This window comes from Copidosoma floridanum, unplaced genomic scaffold (assembly GCF_036245765.1).
Source record: "Copidosoma floridanum isolate Cflo_tuat_1 unplaced genomic scaffold, Cflo_Japanese_pri ptg000031l, whole genome shotgun sequence".
Lineage (NCBI taxonomy): Eukaryota > Metazoa > Arthropoda > Insecta > Hymenoptera > Encyrtidae > Copidosoma > Copidosoma floridanum.
In genome coordinates this window covers 5,191,948-5,208,790 of record NW_028321908.1, presented here as the reverse complement: position 1 = coordinate 5,208,790, position 16,843 = coordinate 5,191,948, and the positions used below count along the sequence as shown (strand labels likewise).

General features: G+C 33.4%; 1 protein-coding gene across 2 annotated transcripts in view; it reads right to left on the bottom strand.

The window, feature by feature from the left end:
• Gdi (GDP dissociation inhibitor) overlaps positions 1-16,843 on the bottom strand; it is a 226,466-nt gene that overhangs the window by 66,840 nt on the left and 142,783 nt on the right. The gene's annotated exons all lie outside the window — the stretch shown is intronic.

Sequence of the window (16,843 nt, the reverse complement as noted above, 5' to 3'; positions counted from 1 at the left end):
GAGGAATGATATCATAGAAATAATCCATTAGGTTTTTTCTGAGTTTTCAGTAGCAACACATTTGAGATTCTGGGCAAATACTAAAGAATCCAAAAAAATGAAGAAATAAAGTTTATTCACTGCTATTGAAATAATATAATATTAATTGTATACTATTAAGTTGTATACTAATAATATTCGCTAGTCAAATGCATACAAGAATATAAATTCTCGAGAAAAAAGCAAGCTAAAACGAAATGAGACAAAGTTGAATTGACTTTGTCAACTGCACTCACGACAAGACGGCGTTTCTCCTAGGTCTCTCTCTGGAGAAGGAAGCAGCTGCATAACTAGCTAGCCTCTACGTGCTATGCACGGTAGGACTCTAGTACAGATCAAGCAACTGTACACATGGCAATATACAAATATATATACTTTCAAGTGAGAAATTAAAGCAAAGTGCTTTGTACTGATGAGATTTAATGTACTGAAAAAGTTCTTAAAATTAACACTATTTCATTTCATTAACAATGTGTCCTACACCATGGTACTTTTATTCTAAAAGACACAGTTACGTGTGTCATCGCTTGAATAATACCTAGATAAATTGTTAAAAATATCATATTGATCCCACCATGCTTGTATTTGTGGTTTAAAAAAACATCGATTTTTTTGTCAGCCATTCTATGAAATAAAAAGACTTAGTGTAAAGAAAGCTTTATCCTGAATTTTTTATGTTCTTAAAGATAGTTGCATATTAGGGAAAAAGTTTTTTTTATAATTGAAAAAGAGCTTCAATGCATAACTATTCAGTATTTACGTTAAGTATGATAGAATGGGTTTTTCGATCCCGAAAACTCTGATTACCTCGAAAAAATAGGGTAGTTGTTTTAAAGTATCGTAACGAATTGACACAGAATTTAACTAGAAAAAGTGTGAGCAAAAGCCCTAAAAATGACCAAAATGGCTAAAACTATATTCTTTATTTTGAACTATGTTCGATATTTTTCGCTTCTAGAAGAAAACTGAAGAATGACACATAAAAAGTGTTGTGTAAAAAGTGTGCGCAGTTTTGATACGAACAAATTGAACCGCATTGGGTTCAAACGGTTTAGCCGTTTTTTCGCAAATTGCAAGCAACTGCAATTTTGAACCATTTTTTCTAAACCTAATAACTCGCGTTCTATACAACATTAAGAGCAAAAATCTAATCGCGAGGTAGATATTGTCAGAGATTAGTAGAGAGATTGCTGACTGCAATGCTATGGCGGGAGTTCACTTTTTGCCACTGTTTCGAGTGCCCCGTCACTTATAATTGTAAGCTTAGACTTTCAAGGCTTTTATTTTGAATTCTTCCAGTACTTTGGACTCTTTTATAATACTTATTGCACCAAAGATAGTGCATTAAAAGAATATTCAGCTCAAGTTGTTTTTTGAGTTTGATAGAGCATAGTACAGGGCCCAAGGGTTTTTTTTAAATCTCTTTCCAGACATGTTTCTCACCGTGATGAATAGGAAAAAAGTGGTATTTCGGGAAAAATAATTTGGAAAAAATCGGTGTGTAGGAACCTATTGAAATTCGATCGGAAAGGTACCAAAAACCACTTTATTGCACTATCAGAGCTTAAAAAAAAAGTATAAACCAAAAACAAAAAAACTATTGTCACGTAGAGCTTGAAAGGGCAAAAACAATAAGTTTTTAACAACCAAAATTTTTTGAATTTGAATAGCTAAGATGGCTATGGCTTATACCACTGATAGAATAGTTTTGCAATCTTGGGTTTGATTCCAACTGCCGTCAGTTTTTTTTTTTTTTTTTTTTTTTTTTTTTTCAAGCAATTCATGATTTGATTCTGTTTTAATTTTCAATATTTGAACTTTTAATTTAATTTATTAATGTTATCAACACGTTTTTCTCAGGTACGTCAAAATAAATACGTTTTTAATACTGAGTCTACTAAATAATTTAATACATTAATAGTTTTTGTTTGAAAGGCTTTTTCATAACTTTATAACTCAAAACAAATGGTTTTTAAGAATATGCATGCAATTCATACGTATTGAAACTTATGAACATCCAGTTCACGAGAGAAAACGGGCGATGGCCCAAAAAATTTGCTTTTTTTTCAGTTATATTAATAACAAAATCACCAGCAAATTTCTATTTTAGTATTTTTTGTAATTTAAAAAAATTGATGCTTAATATTTCAATGCCTCCAGCACATGAATATTTTCATAGAAGGTATTATTATAATGGTGAAAAAATTGACAACTGAGATGAATAATTGGTAGATTATATAAAACTTTGTGTGTGTATTCGTATGCACACGTATGTGTGATCTCAAAAATTTTTTGACCGATTTTAATGGTTCAGGGCTTAGAAGGGTTTCTTTTTTATATCGTCATTGTAGCTGAGGAAACACGATTATTAATTATTTTTCGATTATACGAAGCAGATGGTTATATTAATAAGGTTAAAAAAAAATTATTTGATGCATAAAATAATTTATTTTTGGAAAAAATTTAAACAACTCCATTTTCTTTAATATCTTGATAAATTATATAGCTTGGATTTTAACAAAAAAACAATTTTTATTTTTTTGCTAAAAATCTTAAGAATTAGTTAATAGATTTTACTAGAGTTTTTAATTTCTTTTGCTATTTCATTTGAGAGATACATCAAAGTTTAGCATCTTACTAAAATTGATACAACAATTTCCTAATTTGAAATTTTATTTGCATTCCAAACATGATTTAGTTTCACACAACACCACTAAGCTATCTTTTCTATCTTTACACATTCTATACTTTTTTTTTTTTTTTCATAAAATTGTTTTATTTTTACAAAATAAGTATTAGGATTCTGTTGACAGATTTTACTGATCTGAGGTCACTAGGTAATTTTTACGGTTAAATGTTTACCATACCTGTGAAAAAGAAGTTGTTTGATTTGCTTTTAAAGATCTTCTACGATTGCTCAACTACAAAATAACATTTAGAGTTTAATAAGAGATTGAATTTTTAAACTTGCATATTTAAGTAATTTCATAAGGTTTAATGATTTTTAAAAGTATAGCGAAAGCAATATTATAATACATAATTAAATAGTAGCTGTTGAGTATCAAAAAACTGTGGATTTTATAAAGCTTTTGCTGTGCAGATTTGCTTATTGATAACAATTATATTTCAATACAAACTCTTATGGACAGAAAGAAGCTCGTGCTCATTTTTTATTAATAAATGAATTTGCAGTTACAATAATATTTTTTAATTCTTTTAATTTTTTGACTTTGAATAATTCGTCAAGGACGGTTTTTCGTAACGTTTAGAACTTGATCAATACGCCACAGACTGACGGTAAGTTACTATGTACTTATATAAGCGATCGAGCGACCAGTTTGGAGCGAAACAACCTTGAAAGGTAATATCTCTGGACAGGGTTATTGGATTGAGCCTAAATTAGGTTTCTATGGCTAATTATGCCTTAAAAATCGATTGGTACCAATAAAATTTAATTTGATGTGTAAACGGAAAAAATAAATTTTTTATTTTTTGAATTACGAGATAGAGTGACGTTATCCGTAGTTTTAATGAAAGCCCTGAACACGACTATCGATATTCAACAGTTTTTATTATGAGTAGACTTTTAGAAATAAAGTAATGAGCATTTGAATACCTTTGTAATATTTCAGTGTTTAGTTAAGTTTACGGTATATACTACCGTGTAGATGTCTGACTCGTTCGTTATCGCTATCACTGAAAAAATTCTATTGCCGTATTCAGCGCCATGAGCGGTGCGATAAACGTATTGTGCACATTCAGCGCACGTACTAAAAAATATACAGGGACATTCATAAGGACTTTAGGAGCCGGCAGGGTTTTGTAGATTAAAAAATTACGAATTTGATGCCGTTCGTAGAATCTTTTAAAGTCAATTCGTTTTAAAACTGGACGAGATCGAAAATGGACTATTTTGTCCCATAAAGAACACTCGATCTGATTGTTGTGGCAACAAGGCGGCAACTGCTACATAGGTCTAGGCTTAGTGGTGGCGCGACCTAAGTGTTTTATATATTTTCACCGTCTGCATGTCTGCTGCGCGTGACAGCTGTTGCAATGCAGCCAGCCGCATGCACTAACCTCGTTGTTCTTACAAAAAACTTATTGTTTTTCTACTGCTGTCTTCGAATCTTTGAGGAGAAACTTGGTCCCTTGTTAGTTGCATGCTCAGAAAAATGTATGAATGTAGAACAGTTACAATTTTCAGCAGTATCATGTTCTGTTGTTTTTTTTTCCTTTTTTTTAAATGATGTTCTTTATTTATACAAGATAATACACAAATTTGAGCGCTGCAATTTCAGTACATTCAAACTAACGTTAGTCTGCATTCACTAAACTGTCATTCACTAAATTGTCAAAAAATTTAACTCATTCCATCATTACAAGTTTAAAGTCCAACATTACAAGCTTAAATACAATATTTTATTCGTGATTAAAATTTGTGAAAATGGATTTTTGTTTGGTGTTTTGGGATGGGCAATCAGGAGAATATAGCGTCTTACGCAGTGATCATACTAAATTTGTAAATAACAAATGGTTTGGAAAATGGGGAGAAAAATATTTTCCGATGAAAATATTGATGCGGAGCAGTAAGTAATTCTTAGTTTTTATAAATCAATAGTTTTTATAAATCAAATTTAACATAAAATATCATCCCAGAAGATGAAAAGTATCTTGATGGCCTGGAAGTTACGAAAGACCGATGTATTATTGATACTTAAACTAATAAAGGTAAATAACAATCAATTTAATAAATTATATTTTAATAATATCAATGTAAGAGTTTAAGAGGACTTCGCAGTTACAAATTGAAGAGGTTAAAGTCACTTCGCGGTTTTACTTTTTTCTCCCAAAGCCAAGAGTGTCGTGTGTTTCTTCCAATTAAAATTTATTAAAATTAAAATTAAAATTTATTTACATGCTCATAATGCTGCAGCATGCCCGTAATGTGTACACCGCTCAATAGGGTGTGGTGTAAGCCTCTCTCTCTCTCTCTCTCTTTTTTGCGACGTGCGCTCGTTGATTATCAACCGAGGCGTGCACATACTATGTATTAGTGAGTCTTGGCTCAAGCCATCTAGGAGCTTCAAGCGATTCGGAATTGCGGGTTACAATTTGCTGCGTGTTGATCGGATCGGTAAGGGGGGTGGCGGAGTCGCTGTGTATGTGCACGAGTCTATTTAATGCCGAATCGTGGCGCGGTCGCTTCAGCCGGACGTCTATCGTAAGAGATCCGAGTTCCTCTTTGTGTCGATGCGCGTCGGTGCCGTGAAGTTTCTCGCAGCTGCGATGAACCGCGCGACTTTACCGTGCTGCTGGGTGATTTAAATATTGACTGGACATGCTTTGCGCCGTCTACACCGCGTATTATACTCACGAACTTTTTGCCCGAGTATTCGCTGGAGCCGCTGCTCTTCGGCCCTACACATCGTTCCTTGTTGTTGCGCTCTATGATCGACTACTTATGCGTCAGCGACTCCTCTCAAGTGTTATCCTTCGAACAAGTACACTACCCAAGCATCTCCAGGTACGACGCCTTGTTTGAGACTCTCACTTTTGCGGTTTTCGGTGGCAGCGGTACGGTAAATTTTCGCTCTTATCGCAGCTTTAATAGTGAGGAGTTTAAACGCGACATCACGAGTCGCGAGGGGCCACTGTCTGTCAACAGTAATGAACTCAATAAATTTTTCGTGGGCTCGACTGCCGCACTGCCCTTGTCGGAAGTGCTTCTTACTGTCCGGATTTTCTTCGGTGAGCGGTTCTTTTTCCAACATATAATTGTTTTTTCAGACCTGATCAACGCGATCTGTGCAGCGCATTCGAATGCCCGTGGAGTTGATAATATTCCGCTCGCGGCTCTTCGCCGTTGCCTGCCAGCCATTCTTCCTCAACATTTTCGACTGTTCCCTGCAGTCCAGGGTCTTTTTATCGCTATGGAAGCAGGCAATCGTCCGTCCAATACCAAAATGCTCGCGCCCTGGCACCCACAGCGACTACAGGTCGATCATACTCTGCGTGGCATCTAAATTGCTTGAGTCTGTGGCATGGCAGCAGATTACTATGTTCGTCGAGCGGAATCATATTTTGCATGAGTTGCAGTCAGGCTTTCGTAAGCAGCGCAGTGCACACACTGCTCTCGTGAGGATAATGGAGGATGTGCGGCGGGCTGCGGACGCGGGCTGCGTCACGCTGCTTGTGGCGGTCGACTTCTTGCGAGCATTCGACACGATCGATATTGGCCACCTTTGCCGCAAGCTGGGACGAATGGGCTTCTCCCAACCATGCTGCCGTTGGATTGACTCGTTTTTGTCCAAGAGATCGCAAACGGTCGTCACGCCAATGGGCGAGCGATCATCCTCGCTCCCTAGAGTGTCCGGCGTCCCGCAGGGCAGTCTCCTCGATCCGTTGCTCTTCTTGCTGTATATCAACAACGTGCCAGATGTGCTGCGGCACTGTAAGGTCGTATTTTATGCCGATGACCTGACCATGTACTGCTCCAGCCCCTTCGATGGTGCCCACCTTACTGTTGACGCTGTCTTGGGGTGCGCAGTGTGTATCGGTCTCTCGCAAGTGTAAAACTACACTCTCGAGCCTGCGAAGGTGCGGAGACTCCATCCCGTGCGATACTCGATTGCTTCTTGTCAAAGCATTAATTTTTCCCTACCTAGAGTACTGCATTGGCCTATTCTTTGACATATCAGCTGAGCTAGTAAATCTTAATAAATCTCTCAGCGAGGCTACATACCCGGCGCTCTGGAAACGTGCGTTAATCACGCCACTGCCCAAAATTAGAACCCCGGCGTCTCCTTCGGACACTAGACCGATCTCTAAGCTGTGTGAAGTCTCGGAGATAGCGGAGCGGTTGGTGCATCGGCAGTTTATGGGCTTTATGGAGACTAATGAGCTCTTTGATCAGCACCAAGCAGGTTTTCGTGTAAAATATATTTATACAAAACAACCAGAGCAATCGCAGAGGACTGTATAAAAAAAATTGTTGTTCCATATAAATGGACTCATAAAGATCAAATGAATCACTTCAAATTGGCTGGTTTTAATCTCAAAGTTAACAACTGGGATTCAATTGATAATAATAATTGGTTATCAGAAGGAAAAAATTTCACTACCTAGTCCGTACTTGAGCCTGAAGAAAGAGAGAAATCTTGGGACTAAAATCATCCTTGACTATGAATGTTATAAATTTAACAATTTTAATTTCACGAGAGAATGGGAAAAATCAATTTATTCAGTAACACAATAAATTAGTATTTCCTTTTAACACACTGAAATAACATTACATACTCATTTAGTACATGGTAACAAATGCAACTTTCTTATTATTATATTAATTGCGTTTGAATAATGTATACAAAAAGTTACTCTTTAATCTTGTATGTAACAGTTAAAGGGTTTTGAAGTAATTATACCGCAATGAAGAAAAGTTCAGAAGATTTTCTTTTGTTTCTTGTAAGTGGTTCACCCTTTTTGTTTATACGGAAAACAAAATTATGTCAAGTGATTAAATTTAGTGATGCGATAATTTTTTAACAGTAACGAAGGTGTATTTTTTCGTAGAACGTGCAAGACTGCAAAAAAAAACAGTATCTGACACACCTTGCATCATTTGGATTTTAGTTAGTTACTTTAGTCTTTAGAGACTTTATCAGAATCTAAGGTTGACAATACTGCACGCTTAGTGTCTCAAGTTACTCCGACGTCCTCTTACGATTTTTCATAAGCTTAAATGAGGTTTATTTATTCTATCACGTATAATTTGTGTCCCGATTTTTTTTCCTACTTGGGCTTTTTTGACCTTGTGCTGTGTCCTCTGTAGGAAAAATAGGATCCGTCACATGAGCGCGATCTAATCGGGGCTACCCTACAGACCCTCGGCCCCTGCTTCGCAGGTCCATTGGGCCGCAAAATAACCCCGGTGGGATGGCACTCATCCGACGAAAACTACTATTTACACTATCTCTTGAGTAATAGTAAATTACGCCACTAGAGCGCAAAGTGTAATTTTGCGCCCTAGGGCCCAAAGTAGTCGAAGGGCAGAAAGTATGCACAATGGCGCAAAGGCTTACGCTTGAGTTGCGTATATTATTTTTCCTACCTCAGGCGTTTTTGACAATATACAATATATATATATATACATTGTAACACGATTTAAAATTTTGGTGAGGCGTGGTTTTGAATTTATGAAATACTACCCCTGCGCAAAAAAGAGTATTTTTTGAGTAAAAGGCAGGAGAGAGCCATTTCAAGCTGCGTGGTAATAAACAGCCTTCTCTAATAAAGTTTTTTCCTCCGATTTTAGGTTTGTAGTAGGTATAATTAATGGAGCATTAACTAATGACGGAAACCTCAATCACAAGGTAGCATAGGGTGCTTACTGAACACCTTGTTAATTAATGATCCATTCATTAATAACAGAAGCACCAATTACTAATTAACATGAGGAGCTTACTGGCCACTTTACTAATTTTAATTATTAATGTATTAAATGAAGATCGAGTTTATAAGTCAATTTTCATGATTTATTAATAAATACGGGTGTTACAATTGTTTCGGTACGGTGTATCTTCCTCAGACACAGAGGCTTATAAACTGAACTACATTCGGCTTTACAAATAATACCTATACATATCAGCATATCGTCAACTTATTCATACTATATACGAACATACTCTTATTTCAAATTTAAAGAGGTGAGTCATTTAAATCCAGCTGACAGTTAAGCAAACGTTCAGTGTCCCTTAAACTATTAATCTCAGCCACTTCCAAAGAATTTAACAATTTGCCCTTATTAGCTATATGTAAAACTTTAAATTCATAATTAAAATCGTGATTAAATATGCATAATTTGACTTTTCTGTATTATTAACGAAGTCTTTAATATGTTCTTTTAAACGTCTAGCAAAAGTTCTACCAGTTTGTCCTATGTACTCTTTGTCATATGACCCACACTACAAGCTACATACGCCCGACTTTTCCGATGGTGCTGCTTTACTTTTATTATTTTTTATTAATGCTTGTAGACTTTTCTGCGTTTCGAATGAAATATTTAGTCCATAATTATGACCTCAACTTTTTTTTCCAAAAATCAGACATCTTACCAGAAAATGTACAAACATGAAATAAACTTTTATCTTCGTTTATTATTGGGTTAATATTTTGAATTGCGATTTTATATTGTACTTTGTTAATAATTTCATCTATTAAATAATGACCATAACCATTATTTTCAGCTAATTGTTTAATAATATTTAATTCTTTCGTATAATTATTCTGTGACATTGGAACTAACAGCAATCTATATACGTAGCTATAAAATGCAAATATTTTGTGCGAATACGGATGAAGTGACATATTATGAATTAAAATATCTGTGTGTCTTGGTTTATGAAAAATACTAAATTTTAAGTGGCTGTGAACTCTTTTAATTTTCAAATTTGAAAATAGTCAATTATTTTCGTTTATTTCTATTGTGAATTCAATAATTTTGTGTTATTTATTAATAAAATTTAAGAATAACTGTAATTGTCTCTGTGATTCTTTAAAAACACAAAATACGTCATCTACGTATCTGCACCAACACTCAAGATTTACACTTAGTGGGCTCGATATAATTAAATTGTCCAAATAATTTATCAATATCTCGGCTAGTAAAGGGCTAAGTGGATTTCCCATTATTAGCCAATCTTTGATCATGTACAAATTATCATTAAATTCAAAATAGTTCTGATTTAAGCAACACTTTAAAGTCTTTTCAATATTGTATATAATATTATTATCTATTCTATTCTGCAGCATCAGATCTTCTACAATCTCCAGCACTTCGTTGACAAGCACACTTGAAAAAAGGTTTTTGACATCAAATGACACCATTCTATAATTGTCATGCACCTTAAAGTTATTAATTTTACTAATAAATTCTTAATAATTTTTAATACTGTATTTCGACTTAACCATTGTCTTCAATAAAGTAATGTTTATTAGTTTCTTAGAGAGTTTCTATGGAGGTGCATTAATAAATGAAGCCCCTGGTCTAATAGGGCAATGTTCTTTATGTAAAATAATGGATATGATCAAAATTTGATAGATAGAACTATTAATGAAGTATAGTATAAAATCGCAGTTCAAAATTTTTACCCACTAATTAACGAAGATAAAAGTTTTTCATGTTTGTACATATTTTGGTAAGATATCTGATTTTTGGGAAAAAAAGTTGAGGTCGTATGAACTAAATATTTCATTCAAAACGCAGAAAAGTCTACAAGCATTAATAAAAAATAATAAAAGTAAAGCAGCACCATCCGAAAAGTCAGGCGTATATAGTTTGTAATGTGGGTCATGTGACAAAGAGTTCATAGGACAAACTGGTAGAACGTTTGCTAAATGTTTAAAAGAACATGTTAAAGAAAACGTTAATGGTACAGAAAAGTCAAATTATGCATCTTATCTGTTCAAATGTAATCACGACTTTAATTATGAATTTAAAGTTTTACATATAGCTAACAAGGGCAAATTGTTAAATTCTTTGGAAGCGGCTGAGATTAATAGTTTGAGGGACACTGAACGTTTGCTTAACTGTCAGCTAGATTTAAATGACCCACCTCTATTAAAGTTGAAATAAGAGTATGTTCGTACATAGTATGAATATGTTGACGATATGCTGAAATGTATAGGTATTATTTGTGAAGCCGAATGTAGTTCAGTTTATAAACCTCTGTGTCTGAGGAAGGTACAGTGTACCAAAACAATTGTAACACCGTATTTATTAATAAATTGTGAAGATTGACTTACAAACTCGTTTTTCATCTATTTCAAAATAGATTTGAATTTTTATCGAGTGACGACCGAAACTATCAAAAATTAATTTATTAGTTTATTTACTGATCAGTAAACGCTTTGTATTACCTGGTACTTGACACTTGTACTATTAATAAGTTCTTTATTAATTGAAAAGATGGCCAGTAGGTACCCTGTATTATAAAGTAATTGGCGTTTGAGTTATCAAGTAACGCTTGATCAGTTTTTTTATCAATTAGAAAGCCCCTAGTGTTATCTGGCACTTGGCGTTTATGTGAGCAATTTTTGCTATATTAATTTATAAAATAATATACATGATTATAACGTATAATCCAAGGATGTGTTTTAATCGAAAAATGATAATTATTGTATAGCTAAAACACAATTTTCTCCTTTGTCACAATTTATGAATATTTCAAAAAAAGCTTGATTCACTCTGTGTAAAAATCTTTAATCTGAGCTGTACACTTTTCATAATAGTTACAGAAGTTGTGTTAATTTTTGCATAAGTATATAAAATGTAGCCAATATAATAACAATACGGTATGTATTAGAAATATAAAAATATATATATATATATATATTCATAATATTTATAAATAATTAGGGATATGTTGTAAATGGCTAAAATTAAAAATTAAGAAATTGTTGTATCAATTCTATTTCAAATATTCATGTGCTGGTGACATTGAAATATTAAGTATGAATTCTTTTAAATAAGGAAAAATACTATAATAGAAATTTGCTGGTGATTTCATTATTAATATTACTGAAATAAAAGTAAACTTTTTTGGGCCTTCGGCTGTTTTCTCTCGTACACTGGATGTTCATAAGTTTCAATACGTATGAATTGCATGCATATTCTTAAAAACCATTTGTTTTGAGTTATAAAGTTATGAAAAAGCCTTGCAAACAAAAACTATTAATGTATTAAATTATTTAATAGACTCAGTAATAAAAACGTACTTATTTTGACGTACCTAACAAAAACGTGTTAAAAACATTAACAAATTAAATTAAAAGTTTAAATATGAAAAATTAAAACGGAATCATGAATTGCTTGAAAAAAAAAAAAAACCGACGGCAGTTGAAATCGAACCCAAGATGGCAAAACTGTTTTATCAGTGGTATAAGTCATAGCCATCTCAGCTATTCAAATTTCGAAAAGTATACAATTTAAAGTCACATATGTTCATTGATAACCTCTGGAGCTTGGCTTCCAGTTCATTGCGGTGATGATAAGTAAAAATAATAAATTGTATTTAAGGTGGTTACAGCTATTCTGTCAAACTTAAAAAACAACTTAAGCTAATTATTTTTTTAATGCACTATCTTTTGTTGCAGTAATTATAAAATAATCTTCAGTACTGGAAGAATTAAAAATTAAGTGCCTTGAAAGTCTGTGCTTACAATTATAAGCATTTAGTTGTATGATTTAATTTTCAAAGAATCATGTGGCTAGCCTCTCTGAAACTTTTACATGTTATAGAGAATTTCCAGATGTTCATTGATCACCTCCGGAGCTTGGCTCACAGTTCATAGCGATTATGATAAGTAAAAATAATAAATTGTTTCTAAGGTGGTTATAGCTGTAAGTACAGGGCCCTGAGCGAAAAAACAGTGATTTTTTGAAATCCCGTACCAGAGAGGTTTCTCACCGTCATAAATAGAAAAGGATAGTGGGATTTCGGGAAAAATAATTTGGAAAAAATCGGTGTGTAGTAACCTGTTGAAATTCGGTCGGAAAGGTGCCAAAAACCTTTTTTTTGCACTAAAAGGGCTTTAAAATATTTATAAACTAAAAACAAAAAATATTCCCATGTAGAGCTTAAAAGGATCAAAACAATGAGTTTTTAACAGTCAAAATCGAACAACATTTTTTAAAGTAAAAAAATTAAAAACAGCGAAAAATTGCGATTTTTCAATAATTAATTACTCGGCTTCTATTCATCCTGGATGTATTCTCCAAAGCTTAAATTCTTGGTTTTTGTGTCCTTTATCTGTGATTTTTTTTAATAAACAAATTATGAAAACTTCGAGAAAATCGATAGAGTATAACAACAGGTGCTTTGGAAAAATGCTTGCCAATCGGCGAAAACCGGCTGTACGATAAATATACGGGTATGTATGTGTTGAGGAAGACTTACTCTACAAACTTATTGCTAAATTGTTTGCAAAATTATTCGATAAAGTCCTGAACAAAGTCCTGCTTATTAATCGCCTCCCTCGGTTTCTGCTGTCCCTCCACCACATCGCCCTTCCCCGACGCTCGCACGTCGAGCTATAGCGGACGCCAAATCAACGATATTTCAGATGCTTTGTTAAGGACTTTATTAAATGATTTTGCAAACAATTTAGCAATAAATTTGTAGAGTAAGTCTTCCTTAACACATACATACCCGTATATTTATCGTACAGCCGATTTTCGCCGATTAGCAATCATTTTTCCGAAGAACCTGTTGTTTTACTTTATCGATTTTCTCAAAGTTTTCATAATTTGTTTATTTAAAAAAACCAAAGATAAAGGACACAAAAACCAAGAATTTATGCTTTGGAGAATACATCCAGGGTGAATAGAAGCCGAGTAATTAATTATTAAAAAATCACAATTTTTCGCTGTTTTTAATTTTTTACTTAAAAAGTTGTTGTTCGATTTTAATTGTTAAAAACTTATTGTTTTCACCCTTTCAAGCTCTACGTGACAATATTTTTTTGTTTTTGGTTTATACTTGTTTTTAAGCTCTGATAGTGCAAAAAGTGGTTTTTGGCACCTTTCCAATCGAATTTCAACAGTTCCCTACACACCGATTTTTTCCAAGTTATTTTTCCCAAAATACCACTTTTTTCCTATTCATCACGGTGAGAAACGTGTCTGGAAAGAGATTAAAAAAAAACCCTTGGGCCCTGTACTATGCTCTATCAAACTCAAAAAACAACTTAAGCTGAATATTCTTTGAATGCACTATCTTTGGTGCAATAAGTATTATAAAAGAGTCCAAAGTACTGGAAGAATTTAAAATAAAAGCCTTGAAAGTCTAAGCTTACAATTATAAGTATCTAGTTGTGTAATTTAATTTTTGGAAAATCATGTGGCAAGCCTCTCTGAAACTTTTACATGTTATAGAGAATTGTAAAATGAAAGAATTCTCTACACTATGTGAGCTATACAACTGTATAGTCACCATTTCCACTCCTCTGACTCCTTCTTCGGAGGCGTAAATTTAGTATATAATCCCTTTCACGCGTCTTTAAAGCATACGCCTACATGGCCATTTCCACGCGAATCCGTAGGTACACACTTGTCATATACCCTTCACGCTTTTTAAATTAAAAAAAAATGTGCCCCTGGTTTGGACACTTGGTCATGACAGGGCACTCGAAACAGTGGCAAAAAGCGAACTCTCGCCATATCATTGCAGTCAGCAATCTCTCTACTAATCTCTGACAATACCTACCTCGTGATTAAATTTTGGCACTTGTATAGAACGAGAGTTATTAGGTTTAGAAAAAATGGTTCAAAATTGCAGTTGCTTGCAATTTTCGAAAAATGGCTGAACCGATTTGAACCTAATGCGGTTCAATTTGTTCGTATTAAGACTGCGCATATTTTTCAGCCATTTTTTCCATTTTTGGAAGCTTTTGCTCACACTAGTTAAATTTTGTGTCAATTTGTTACCATCCTTTAAAACAACTACCCTTTTTTTTCGAACTAGTCAGAGTTTTCGGGATATCGATATAAATTTTAGCTTGTTCTACCATACTTGTTTATTGATGCAGTAAAAAGGATTGACTTGGTTTTCAATTCATCAGTTGCGAGCACAGGGAAGTGGGAGCTGTTATAAAAAAATTTAGTGTTTATGACGTTTTGTCAGTGTGATTCGCTGATTTTACAACCTGAAAAATAATATTTGATGAGTTACATCGAAAAAATTGGGTCTGCTATCGATACCAGATGTGGCAGTATACACACTTCACTCATGTATGATTTTTAAAAGCCCTCACTGTGGCTTAGACGCAGCATCACTTACGGCTGGATACATTCACTAAAGTTGAGACAGTTGAGTGCCAATACATTAAACCACCGTGGTCTGGAACTTTTCCACAAGTGATCAGTGACAGCAGACATACACAAGTGTCAGCGGATGACGCTTACTGTGGTCTGTTAATATTAAGCCACAGGAGTTTTAGACCATTATACCTCTTGTTTACTTTTGTCTATGCATACAAGTGCCAATAAGATTACTGTCTGCAGACAAATACAGATATTGAAATACCGAAGTTCAAATTTTTTTTTTAATGTTTCAAAGTATTGTTTTTTTTTGACATTAAAAACTTGAAGGTATTGATTTTATAACCTAATTTTATCTTTATTGGAAATTTCCGCATTAAATTATGATTTGAAATATAGAAAAAAATTGTGTACATTTTTAGCGTTGGAAACGTTTTAGTGTTATTATTTTTCTCTATTTTTTTCTTACAGAATCAGGGCATAAGAAATATTTCTCGTACCATGTTAACCACCTTGAATTCATATGTTTCTATGAACCACCTGTTTAAGATAATGTAGTAATTAAAATATACATACAGTTGCTAACAAAAATTGGTCGTTAAGTATAGTTTGTAAACGTATATTGTATTGACGTCATGTTATTTAAGAAAAACTTTTATTAAAAATTTTAATCTTCTTGCACATTACCATACTTTTAGTCTTTGTTCTCAACAGATAATTAATTGTGTCCTCATAAAGCGGGGACACATTTAAGCGAATTCGTCACAAGAGAAGTCATCATATAATCGGCAATCAGTAGAAAAGAAATAGAGAAAAATAAATGAATATAGAGTATTAAATGTTGTATACTAGAATGTATCATTACGCTACTATATTTTTCTACGACTGGTGTTAAGAGCATTCAGTTTTTTCAATACATTTCACGAACAGGCGGAAAATAAAGCACCTGAAAGGAGCCTGATATAAGATTCTAGACTAGTTACGAACGATTTTTTTTCTTGCTAAGAGCGCTAAAAATTGTTTTGTACAGGTGGACACATAACATGATCGATAATTACTTTGCACGTAAGAGCAAAAAAGTAATTCAAGCTCGAATGACCGGAAATTCATCAAAACTTTTAGTTTGTCGATCGTGGGTGCAAAGAAGTAGACAAAGTTAACGAAAAAAAGAATTTGAAACGTTAGCTTATGCTGTAAGTTACGTTTAATCGAGTACTGAGTACCATAGTTACAATGCATATTAAAAAAAAAAACTTTTTACATATACTAAATATGAATCACATCATTTTTACTTGAAGTTGCAGATTCCAAAAGTTACCACCCGTATGGCACAGAGTTACACTTGAATGTGATAATACGGCCTTGCCAATCATATAAAAAATATTTTTTATCCATAACATAAAATTAATTGGTGGGCTTAAAGAATAACATGCATCACAAAATGGAATTTTTTCATCTTAGTAAGAAAAACATCAACAATTCATACATAAACCTACAACAATTATACCCTAGAACCGCGTAAGTTGCACTTTGCATCGTTAGTATCAAGCACACTAATTATAAAAAAAATATTTATATCATATTATATTCTTTTATGAAGTATCAGGGGGTTGTCTTAATACCATTTGCGTTAAAACTTTGGAGCGCTGAGATCTAAGCTGACTGTAGACTTTACTCTTTCCGTAACGATTAATTTTTATCAGTGACTGTACTCGCACATGTAGAGTTTGAGTCTAGTCATCTTCTTGCTTTGTTTTTAACTAATTTTTTTCAAAATGTGCAACTGTACATTACAATATTTCATAAACTATAAAGTTAGGCCTTCTAAAATTTAGAAGAGTTAGTCCTCATTGAGTCAGAAAATTTTGACTTTTTTTTTCAAAAACTACAAAGCAAGTAACTCTAAAATTTTAATTTGTTATGTGTGGTGATGAAATGAGTGTCTCATAATTTTTTAAAGAAATTTTCTAGAAAATAAAATACGAT